The sequence below is a fragment of the Meleagris gallopavo genome, chromosome 3 (assembly GCF_905368555.1).
Source record: "Meleagris gallopavo chromosome 3, MGAL_WU_HG_1.1, whole genome shotgun sequence".
In the NCBI taxonomy this organism is placed as follows: Eukaryota; Metazoa; Chordata; class Aves; order Galliformes; family Phasianidae; genus Meleagris; species Meleagris gallopavo.
The window spans coordinates 30,644,947-30,654,999 of NC_139406.1; positions in this window are offsets into that span (position 1 = coordinate 30,644,947).

Genomic DNA, 10,053 nt, shown 5'->3' on the forward strand with positions numbered 1-10,053 from the left:
AAAAAAGAGAGTTCCTTTTAAAGACTTACTACCAGGAATGTTGTTCTAAGTAGTAGAGTGAGGCGCAGGACATGTACTTTTCTACCCACAAATCTATGAAGTTGCACATAAATATGAAGCATACAGATGTGCTGTTTTCTCAGAGACAGAAGAAAAAAATGACTTTAGCATCTGGCACAAGAAAAATTGAATGAATTTGCATCAAGATCTTCCTATGTTAATGATGTCATACACTGATAGCGGCAAAAGGACAAGCTTTAGCATGCTAAGTCTTCCCTCTGTTACCTGAGGAACCCCCAAGACCCTTCAGAGTAGCAGGGTCCTCTCCTGTGGCCCCACCTGCTGTTAGGGTCAATGTTGCAAGCCCCTTGCTCACACCAGGAGAAGACAGGTTCCACATGAAGTGTCTATTTCATCAAGAGGTCACCAAAGACAAATTTGTCCCAGTGCTCAGGGGACAAAATGTCTGCACTCCTGGGGTCCCAAGAAGCAGCAGGCTTATGGAACAGATTGCTGAGGCTGACCTGGCCCAAATCTTCCCTGGCAGAAAAAAATACATTAAATCTCTGTAAGAGGCCGATTGCTGGCTTCTGCATAGGTTAACACCTCACTGCATATCTCTCTTCTAAAACACTGGATAAGCTCATAATTGCTTGTAGAATGAGCAGGCAAGCTCATCTCACTTGCAGGTACTCCTACAAAAGGTAATCACAGTGTCCAGCACACGGGTTAGTGTCCACAATAAACCAGTGAAGCTGCTCAGTATTTTAATTCTGCCATGGTTGTCTCAAGGCTACTGCTTGCTTCCTCAGGCATGAACACTACTGCACTTACTTTCTTTATGAGTCAGGAGATGAGCTACATCTGGCTGTAATGAAATTGATAGGAGAAATAAAGGACTCTCCTTCAAGCTCAGCTAAATGCCAGGCTGTTTATACAAAAGCACAACCAGCAATATGCTAACTACACAGCCCTTTAAGGCACACAGAAAAAAAGCAGTAAAAAAGTTGTTTAGCTTGCCAGGCTGCATTAAAAAAAGCTGGGTTTAGCTATAATTTATTATTGAAAACAACATGGCAACTCTCCCTTGCAGAGCAGGGATTATCTTGGGCTCTGGAATAGGTGGGATCTGGTGCAGGTTCTTTGCAAGATTTCACAGCAAATGTGATTATAATAATCTCTGTAGAAACAGCATTAATACACCCGGATCAGGAGCCCCAGCTGTGCTAGATGATGTAACATACCTAAGAGCTCAGTACTGCATGTGAATACTGCATGTGGACCCCAGAGAGCTTCGTAACATAAACTCCCAGTTGTCTATCTTCATTCCTCCGTGCATGCATGCAGCAGACTGGTGATTACGCTGAGATCTGCTCTAGTCCTTATTCTACATCAGGCACGTCCAACCCGTGGGCCTCCTTCAGCCCTGGACAGTTAGTAATGCAGCCCCACAAGGTCATGAACTTTAAAGATTATTATATGGCTTTTAGCAATATTTCATACAAGGCAATGTGTGTAGGTGGCCTAGGACAGTACCTTTTTGTCACTGTGGCCCAGGCAAGCCAAAAAGTTGCACACTTATGCTCTATGTTGCCACCATCTAGAAATGCCAAATGGTGGCATTTCTAGATGGCCCTGGTAGGTTGCCTAATTATTCTTTTAGTCTCCAGAAAAGTATTGTATTGCATGGGATTGAAGGTGATTTTTTTTTTTTTCAGTGTTTGTTTACTTTTTAGAGAAATTGTGGTATGAAAATTGGAACCCGTTCTTAGCTTTACTCCCTGTATTTACAAAGAAAGCTTTTTTTTTTGAGAAGGAGTTTCTTTGTACACTGCTTGAGGTGACCTTTGCTATAAAGATAGGAAGTGCATATAAATAAAAGATGATGAGCTTTGAGCAGCAAATGCCCCCGTCTGCTTTAGTAGAAAGCTAATCCAGAGGTTTGCTATGATTTGGATCAGTGCTGGGAGGAAAAGTAGCATTATAGAATCGTTAAGATTGGAAAAGAACACTATGGTCATCCAGTCCAACTGCCAAGCCACCCCCACCATGCCCACTGACCACGTCCCTCAGTGACACATCCACACAGTTCTTGAACACCTCCACCACCTCCCTGGGCAGCCTGTGCCACTGCCTCACCGCTCTTTATTTCTGAGAAGAAATGGTTCCTAATATCCAACCTGAACCTCCCCTGAGGCAACTTAAGGCTATCACCATCACCTCCTGTTGCTGTTACCTGGGAGAAGAGGCCGACCTCCATCTGGTCACAACCTCCTTTTAGGTAGCTGTAAAGAGCAATTTGTTTATTTGTTTGTTTGTTTTAAGAAGAAAGACTGGAAGATTTACATAGATTCCACTATTTTTATCTGGACAGAGAGAAACACAACGCAGCAGCCTTGCAAGTTTGCCACATGGTATCTTTCCTCCTTCTAAGAGGTTATTTGTACTTCTGCACAATAAATACTGGATGATATTGTTGTAACATCCAGATTTTCATCATAATAATTTCTAGTTTAAAAAAGGCTACAATTTTCATACAGCAAAGCTCTCATATAGCTGCAGTGTGAAGAGAGTAAGAGTTTGTAACTGGGAAAACCCACACAGTCACACACCTCCTGCTTGAATATTCCTCGGCGTAAATCTGCAGAAGAGCACAGAGCAGCAGTACATTGTGCTGAAGTGTGTTTGGATCTGCTGGTAGAAGAAAGACCCAAGAAGTCAGATGGGAAAAATCAGTACTTGAGAGAAGCAATAGGAGCAGAAGAACTGCTGAGCAGATGATGCAAAAACTCAAAAGATACTGATGAGTTACCTCCTGAAGTGCCCACCACTGCTTTCAAAGAGTGATGGACGTTGTATCAATTAAGAAAAACCCAAAGGCTACCTGGGTTCTGCAGCAGTGGTGACTTCACAGTCAACTAAATGCTTGATTGCTGCTGTAATTAGAGATGTACATGCTCCAGAAGGCCAGCTACCGCAGCATAAGTCAAGATGAGAAAAACAGATGAGCACAGAAACAGCTCTAGCTCGTGCCTCCCTGCCTTATTTAGAAATGGTAAACAGAGCAAATCTTGGCCCCCAGTAATGTGCCAAATGGGAGGGAAGGGAGTCGAGACTGTGTTGGTACAGTTGGCACGATGCAGCCAGACAAATTAGTTAACCAAGGGAGCCTATAATACTGTTTCTAAAAGCAGATAGAGGTCTGATGTGGCACCAATTCTTTGACAGAGGATGACCAAGCGAGGGGTGGGTTTCCTCCTTGCGCATCCAACCCGACAATCCTACTAGTGACACAAAGACTAAAGGTGGGGAATGCATCTTGGGACTGCAGAAATGCTGATGGTTGCTCTTTGAATAGCACAGTGACATCAGTTCTGGTAGGAGAAAAAAGCTGAGCTTCTCAAAGCAAAGCATTTCAGTTCTTAATGTCTTGACTCACAAAAAAATCAAGTGTCTACTCAAGACCTGAGCTAAAACTTTCACTTTTTTCAAGTTATTTTACTACCACAGTGCTGGAATCTCCCTGGGCTCTTGTTGAGACACTGCTGTGCAGGCTCAGGCAGCACAGTGCTTTCATGCTGACAAGTGGAAGAGAATTCTTGGGCTGAGTCCCAGACCCACTGATAAGCCAGGGGTACAACCAAGCGTGTGAGGAGCTGTTAGATCAGGCAACCTCTGGGATCTCCTCCTTCCCTGGAAACTTAGCTTATAGCCAGGGAAGAACACAAAAGTGACCCCACAGCCACCTTTCTGATTACAGCTGGCCATTGGTTGGACTTTCCAGGGCCTGTTTTCTTGGAGCTTTGAGCCAGCCTTGTTCCACTGGAAGAAGTTAAGCCATCTCAGTAAGTGACAGCTCTAAAACCTGCTATCTGAGAAAACCCAGGCTGCTTTAAGGAAAGTTGTGCAATTAGAAGAGACAAGGCAGTTCAGCACAACAAGGGAGATTTACCATTTGGCAGACCTCACAGTCTCAGGGTACCAAGCAGAGAGCGCAGCTCCCGTCCTGGTGACAGTCCTGGTGACAGGGGTCCCTCCCAGGCACCAAACGAGCATCAGCAGCTCCTGAAGTCAGCAGAGAGGCTGGCTGCTATCCAAAATGCAGGGAAACCTGTCACGTTTCAGTTATTTTTTAAGGTTGAGCATATGTCCCCTCTAAAGTACCAATGTGATACATGCAGCAGAAACAGAGCAGCCAGCTTGCTCCAGCCCCGCTTTATTCTGCTCTGCTCACAGGAACTGGTCGCGCTGGCACCTGGGCTGCCTTCTGGGTGGTGGGGGAGGAAAGGGGAACGATGAAGAAGGTGGTAAGTGAATGTCAGGAACTACCTTAGGCGAAACTTGTCCTAGTTGGACTTGTGGGAGTCCAACTAGGAGAGGAAAGGCAAAGAGGCAGGAAAGGGAATGCAGAGGCCATCCCTTTCTCTCAGGAAACTTCAACACTCATACAAAACCAAGAGCATGTGTCCCTGCCCATGTACTGCTGGGCAGTTAATTCAGGAAATGGCAGTGCCATTTTTGCTGTAATTGTTGTTTCAGATTAGCTTTGTTCACTGCATTTCTCTCTCAAGCTGCTGTTTGCATAAGTGTTCCAACCAGCTTGACTTCCAGTGCACTTGTTAATGTTAAAATATATATAAGTGTTCCTTCTATGCATCCAAAAGCATATCTCCAGTTTGAAGGAAAGAGCTTTTGTAGTTTCTAAGCTTTTCAGTGCTTTCAGGTCTAACCCATTGTGCAAGGAGGTAAAAACAAGAATTTTGCAAGCCAGTGTATTCCCAGGTAAACTGAATACTCACTAGGCCTATCTGGTTACTGAACTAAACAATTTGGTTAAGAATTGGTTGTAAATCTATGGTGCTGCCTGGATTTTTTTAAGCTGTCCGTATTTAGGGTCAGCTGCTGTGAGTTGCAAATACAGTTGAGTCTCTGTGCCACTGCTTGTCAGAACATCATGCATGTAGCACTTCAGCAGCCCAGGCTTTGATATTGCATTTCTCCCTCAGTGTCCAGCAAGGAAGAATTTCAAGAGGGCAGAAAATGAATTTCTAACCCAGGAGAAAGCATTTGATGAAAAAGTCACATTGTTCACATTTTTGTTGTGGAAAATGAGATGGGAGTGGGGAAGAAAAACTAATTCTGAAGTGATTTCAGTTCTAAGAGCCACCAAGATCCTGATAAAAGTTGTGGTTTGTTGCTTCTGATCCCACCCCTGCTTGCACAGAAGATTACCAGCCATGGTAGGCTAGGACTGCTGGGCTGAAGGAGACTTGCTGCTCACTGTAGGCCATGCCAGGGAAGGGAGCATGTCTGGTGAAGCCTAGAATACATGTCAGGAAGCACTGTGACATCTGAATTGACTAAAAAGCATTATTTGTGTTGGATGTGGCTTTTTTTCCATAAAAATTCCTTACTTCTTACGTTCAGTTCCACGAGAACTGCAAAAACTTTTTGCCAACAACACTGTCAAGGAAAATAAATAGGTTCAGCTTTCATAACACCAACTTGCACTTCCAGAATAATGAAGCAAAATAATCTTCCTGACTTACCTAAAAGGCTAGGTGCACCTGGAGCTGGAGCTCAAGTTGTTGGCATTGCACAGATCTGCTCTGCTTGCCGCTTTACCACTGACATGGGAGAAGGTGTGTTGGATGCCAAAGTCACTGTGTGCTCTATCAAATTCCTTCCCTAAAAGAGAGTGATGGTCACTGCAGAAATCCATCTTTATGGTCCTTGGATTCATTAGGAGAAGCAAACTGGTATGCAAGACAATCAGTAAAACAAGAAAAACTGATATGAAAGCCAGGCAGGCCCAAACTGCTAGGAGATTGTTCAGGACAGCCTGGTGATGCATCCTTCCATCAAGGTAATTAGGTTCTCCAAATGCTATTATCTTAATTCTTTTTCAGGAAGGGGATAACATGTCGCAGTGAAATATTTTATTTCAAGCTAATGTATGCTGCAGGCTGCAAGGTAAAAGAAAAGTGCTCCATGAATTTGCATTAACCTTCTTCAGAGACTTCTTATTTCTTATGTCAAGATGCTGGGAAGAGAAATAGGTTAAATAATGAAAATATGAAGAACTACTACCTTCATTTTTCCTCTGCTGGGAGGCCTTAGTGCTTCACACAGTTACAGTCTCAGCGCTGTATAGTGCTCAGGACCAAATGCAGCAGCTTCCTGGATTTTCTCTGCCTGCTGCATTGCTAGTGCTCTCCTCATCAGCCATGGAATTTTGTCTGTCTTCAGCAAACAGCAGCAGGGTTGCTACATGGAGCATGGGAGCTCCACCAGGAGTCACCATTAAGCTAACACTCTGCTCTTGCAAAATCAAGTCCCATGTGCCAGTTAGTTGGCTGCAAGTCTCACGTGATGAGAAGGACATGTCCAGCCGTGTGCTCTGTGCTTATCCAGAGGATTTGGTGAAGGAAGTCCTTCACTCTCTCACTTCATTTTTATTTTTTATTGAACAGTAGATGCAGAGCTTGGAGGTACTCAGGGAAGAAGTCCCCCTTCCCCCTTCCCTAAACTACCAACACAAACATAGTTTCCCTGCCTCACTGGCACACACAGATGCTTCTCCTGACCCTTCTCACCAGAATCCTTCCATACTCCAGAGAATGAGGCCCTGAACACAGAGAGCAAGCTAACAACTCCTTTCCTACTACAAATTTGACCATAAAAAAGAATCTCCATGAATGAGTTATTAGCCATTTTCTTTCTTTCTCTCAAATATAACTTAGACAACACTTGGAAGAAAATTTTCCTTTAAAAATAAGTATATCAGCTGAAAAAGAACTGCAGCAATTGACTACAATATAATTACAACTCCATAAGCTTGTTATGTGACACACGTGATAATTATTAAGAGAAAAATTTACAGCTGTATACTTTGGCAGGACTCAAGGATAAACATATTAGAAACCTCCATTTAGTAAGGAAAATTAGCAAAGAAGCATGGGGCATGCTGGAGGTGTGCTACAGGTCACGGTCATCCATCAGTGTGTAGACAACGTTAGGTAGACAGCTTCAATTGCTTCCCCCCTCCCCCCCCCCCCTTAAGCTATTAGCTGGAGACTTTGGTAGCCTTTTACATTCCCAACATAATGTTATAAACAAACAAGCAGCTCAGGATCTTGTTGGAATATGATAGTAACAATTTTCTAGAAAGTTAAAGGGAAAAGGGAGTTGGGAAGGCTGGGTAGCTCTCTATGTTAATGATATTGACAGCACATGCATGAGCTATGCCAGTGAGGAGAAAGCATAACTTGGCTCTGTAAGAAGCTCTGCAAAAGCCTGAAACTTACAAATATGAACATTAGGAAATAGATTAAGTTATTCAAGATAAACACAACGAAGAGCATGAATATATAAGGGTAAATCAAAGGCCAAGAAACAAAACAGACCCAGAGAACAGTAATCTTAACAGGAAAATATATAAATCAAAATGTTAAGCAAGATAATCATGATCATTTCTCAGTGGGAGTAATCAGTGCTGAGAGCAGAGCAGTTAATGCCTCTCTGCTTCAGTCTTCACCAAGAAGGATACAACTAGAGCATGGATGGGTAGGAATATAATGCTCAGGGATGGGTGTAGGAGCTGAGATGGCTCCAGAAAAGGAGTGAGACAAAGAGTACTCTGGGAAAGCGGAAAATGCCTAAGTTTATCTAACTGGCTACGCCCAAAGAAATACATCCAGACTGCTCTTCAGAACCACTAGAACTTCGATTGAGCACTTGGGAGAAAGCATGGGACAATAGGAAAGAGAAAAGCAAGACATTCATCCTAAAAAATAAATAATAGTAAAAAAATTCAAGGATAATAGAGGAAATAGTTCTGATTTGAATTCCTAGAAAAGCACTGGAACAAATTACTAATTCTATGAGAAAATGCAGCAAGCAGCCAAGATACAAGCAATCACCACCACCAACTCACTGAAAATCACATCAAATAAACCTAGCTTTCAATGCATTACTTTTCTGGGATGTAAAAATCTAAGAGTGGATTTTATTTTCATTTCTTCTTAATTTTGCCCAAATGCCACTACTATTTCTGATGTGCAAGTCAGGACAGCTGTCTCTCCAGCCACAGTATTCCGACAAAGCCCTTCTTCGGCCTCCTTGTTATTAATGGCACACTGCCTGGAAGCCAAGTGAGGCTCATGGGAGGGGGTCTGCCTTCCAACTTTTCAAACTGTTCTCCATCCCACCACGACCCTTCACTCTCTTTAGAAGACGGTTGTGGCTTTCCCCAAATTCAGCAGGGTTTGGAAAGGGGAAATAATCAGTTACTGTGGGAAACAGCCCAACCGCAAGGGTCTTCTGGACTGTGATGGTCTAATAATGTGTGGTGAAATGAAATCTCTTTGATGCTCATCTTTATTTATTTTAAACTGTCATGGTTGGGATAACCAGAGGAATAAAGCAGCAAACCAGCTCCCTGCTGCTGCACCGGCTCCACAAAGTATTTCTTTAAACTGCACAGTTAGAGTAAGATTTATATAGTGTCTGGTGCTCACAAACACCAGATGAACATGCACACTCTGTGTGCACATGAAAGCGTACTGCAGTGACATCCAGAGTTGCTTTAAAAATAATTATCTGCATTAGTCATGGGGCTGAGCGAGGAATATTTTCATGAAGGCAGAGCTGTCAGCCTCAATCCACATGCAGCCGAGCGTGGGGAGGTGCAGGCAGAAAGCTGATCTATTAAACCAGCTGATAAATACCTTACATCACTCAGCATGAAACACAAAACGGTGAGCTATACAGCATATGTGAATTACCTTCTGATTTCAGTAGGTGGGATCCTGTGGTATGTTGTTACTGGTAGGTCAGCAAAGCTTGTCCAGTGCTGCATACTTAAGCAGGAGAATTCAGCTTCTCCTTTTGGTGCCACAGGTCTTCAAGAGACTGCTGCAACCTTTTGTACTAAAACATTTGTACCGAAAAAAATATGTTTAAGAGCTGTTGGAAATAAATACCTCCTCCTTCAAGTTTTGCCAGCTTTTCCCTTATGTAGATTAATGACTCTTAAGCTAAAAAATCCACTGTAGCTGCCACAAATGAAATACTGCAACAACAACAACAAAAATTTCTGATTACTTCAGAAAAACCTTCATGAAAAGCTCCACCTAACCAGCTAACCTTCAGTGTCTTTCTCTGCTGGGAAAGATGTGTTGACACATCCCAAAGGCCCCCTGGGTTTTACTCAGTACCAGGAGGCACAGTGAAGTGGCAGGTGGCCTCGGTTTCAATAAGGGACATATAGATCAGAGGAAGATGGGGACACGTGGAAGCTATGGTCCAGAAATCCAGCTACTTGCAAATTATCAAAAGGCAGAAAACCATTGGTTAGGTTCCTCTTCTCTTAACCATCCCCATGTCATTACCACGGCCCAGCGCACTTAAGTTCTTCACTTCTCAACAAAACCAAGCCTTACGATGGACAACCATCAGTCACTGTAAAACCCAAACTGGTCTCAGGTTTCCAATTGTTCCACTCCAATACATAAGAGAAAACCAGCCAACCTTTTCAACCAAAGCTCTGAATTATTCCTTTTTCCTTTAGCAACCACCTACAACACACTTACAGAACTGGTGGCTGCACTGCAGACGCCATCTGTTCCAGCACAACAGCAACTCACCCACTTCTGCCCACTCAGCGGGACCAGAATTTAGCACTGCATGGTGCGTGTGCAGGGGAGGCACGTGTGTTGCAAGAGACAGAGGAGAACAACCAGGATAAGGAAGGGATGGCCACTGCTAGTGTTGGGAGGATGCTGAGTGAGCCACGCTTAAAAAGCATTCATTTTGGGAGAATGAATTTCACTGTCTTTGTGAATTGCTTTGTCCTCATGCAGTCACCCAAACCTACTCGCTCACCACTAGCTGTAAGCAGTAATACAGTTGGCTTTATTATGAACCTTCTCCAGCACAGAACTCCACAAAACATTTTTCCACAAGTAGTACAAGCGTAAGCACATCTGGGAGCAGGCATCAGCCCTGGCCTCACCCGTCACATGCAGAGAACCAGAACTTACCTTTTAAGTT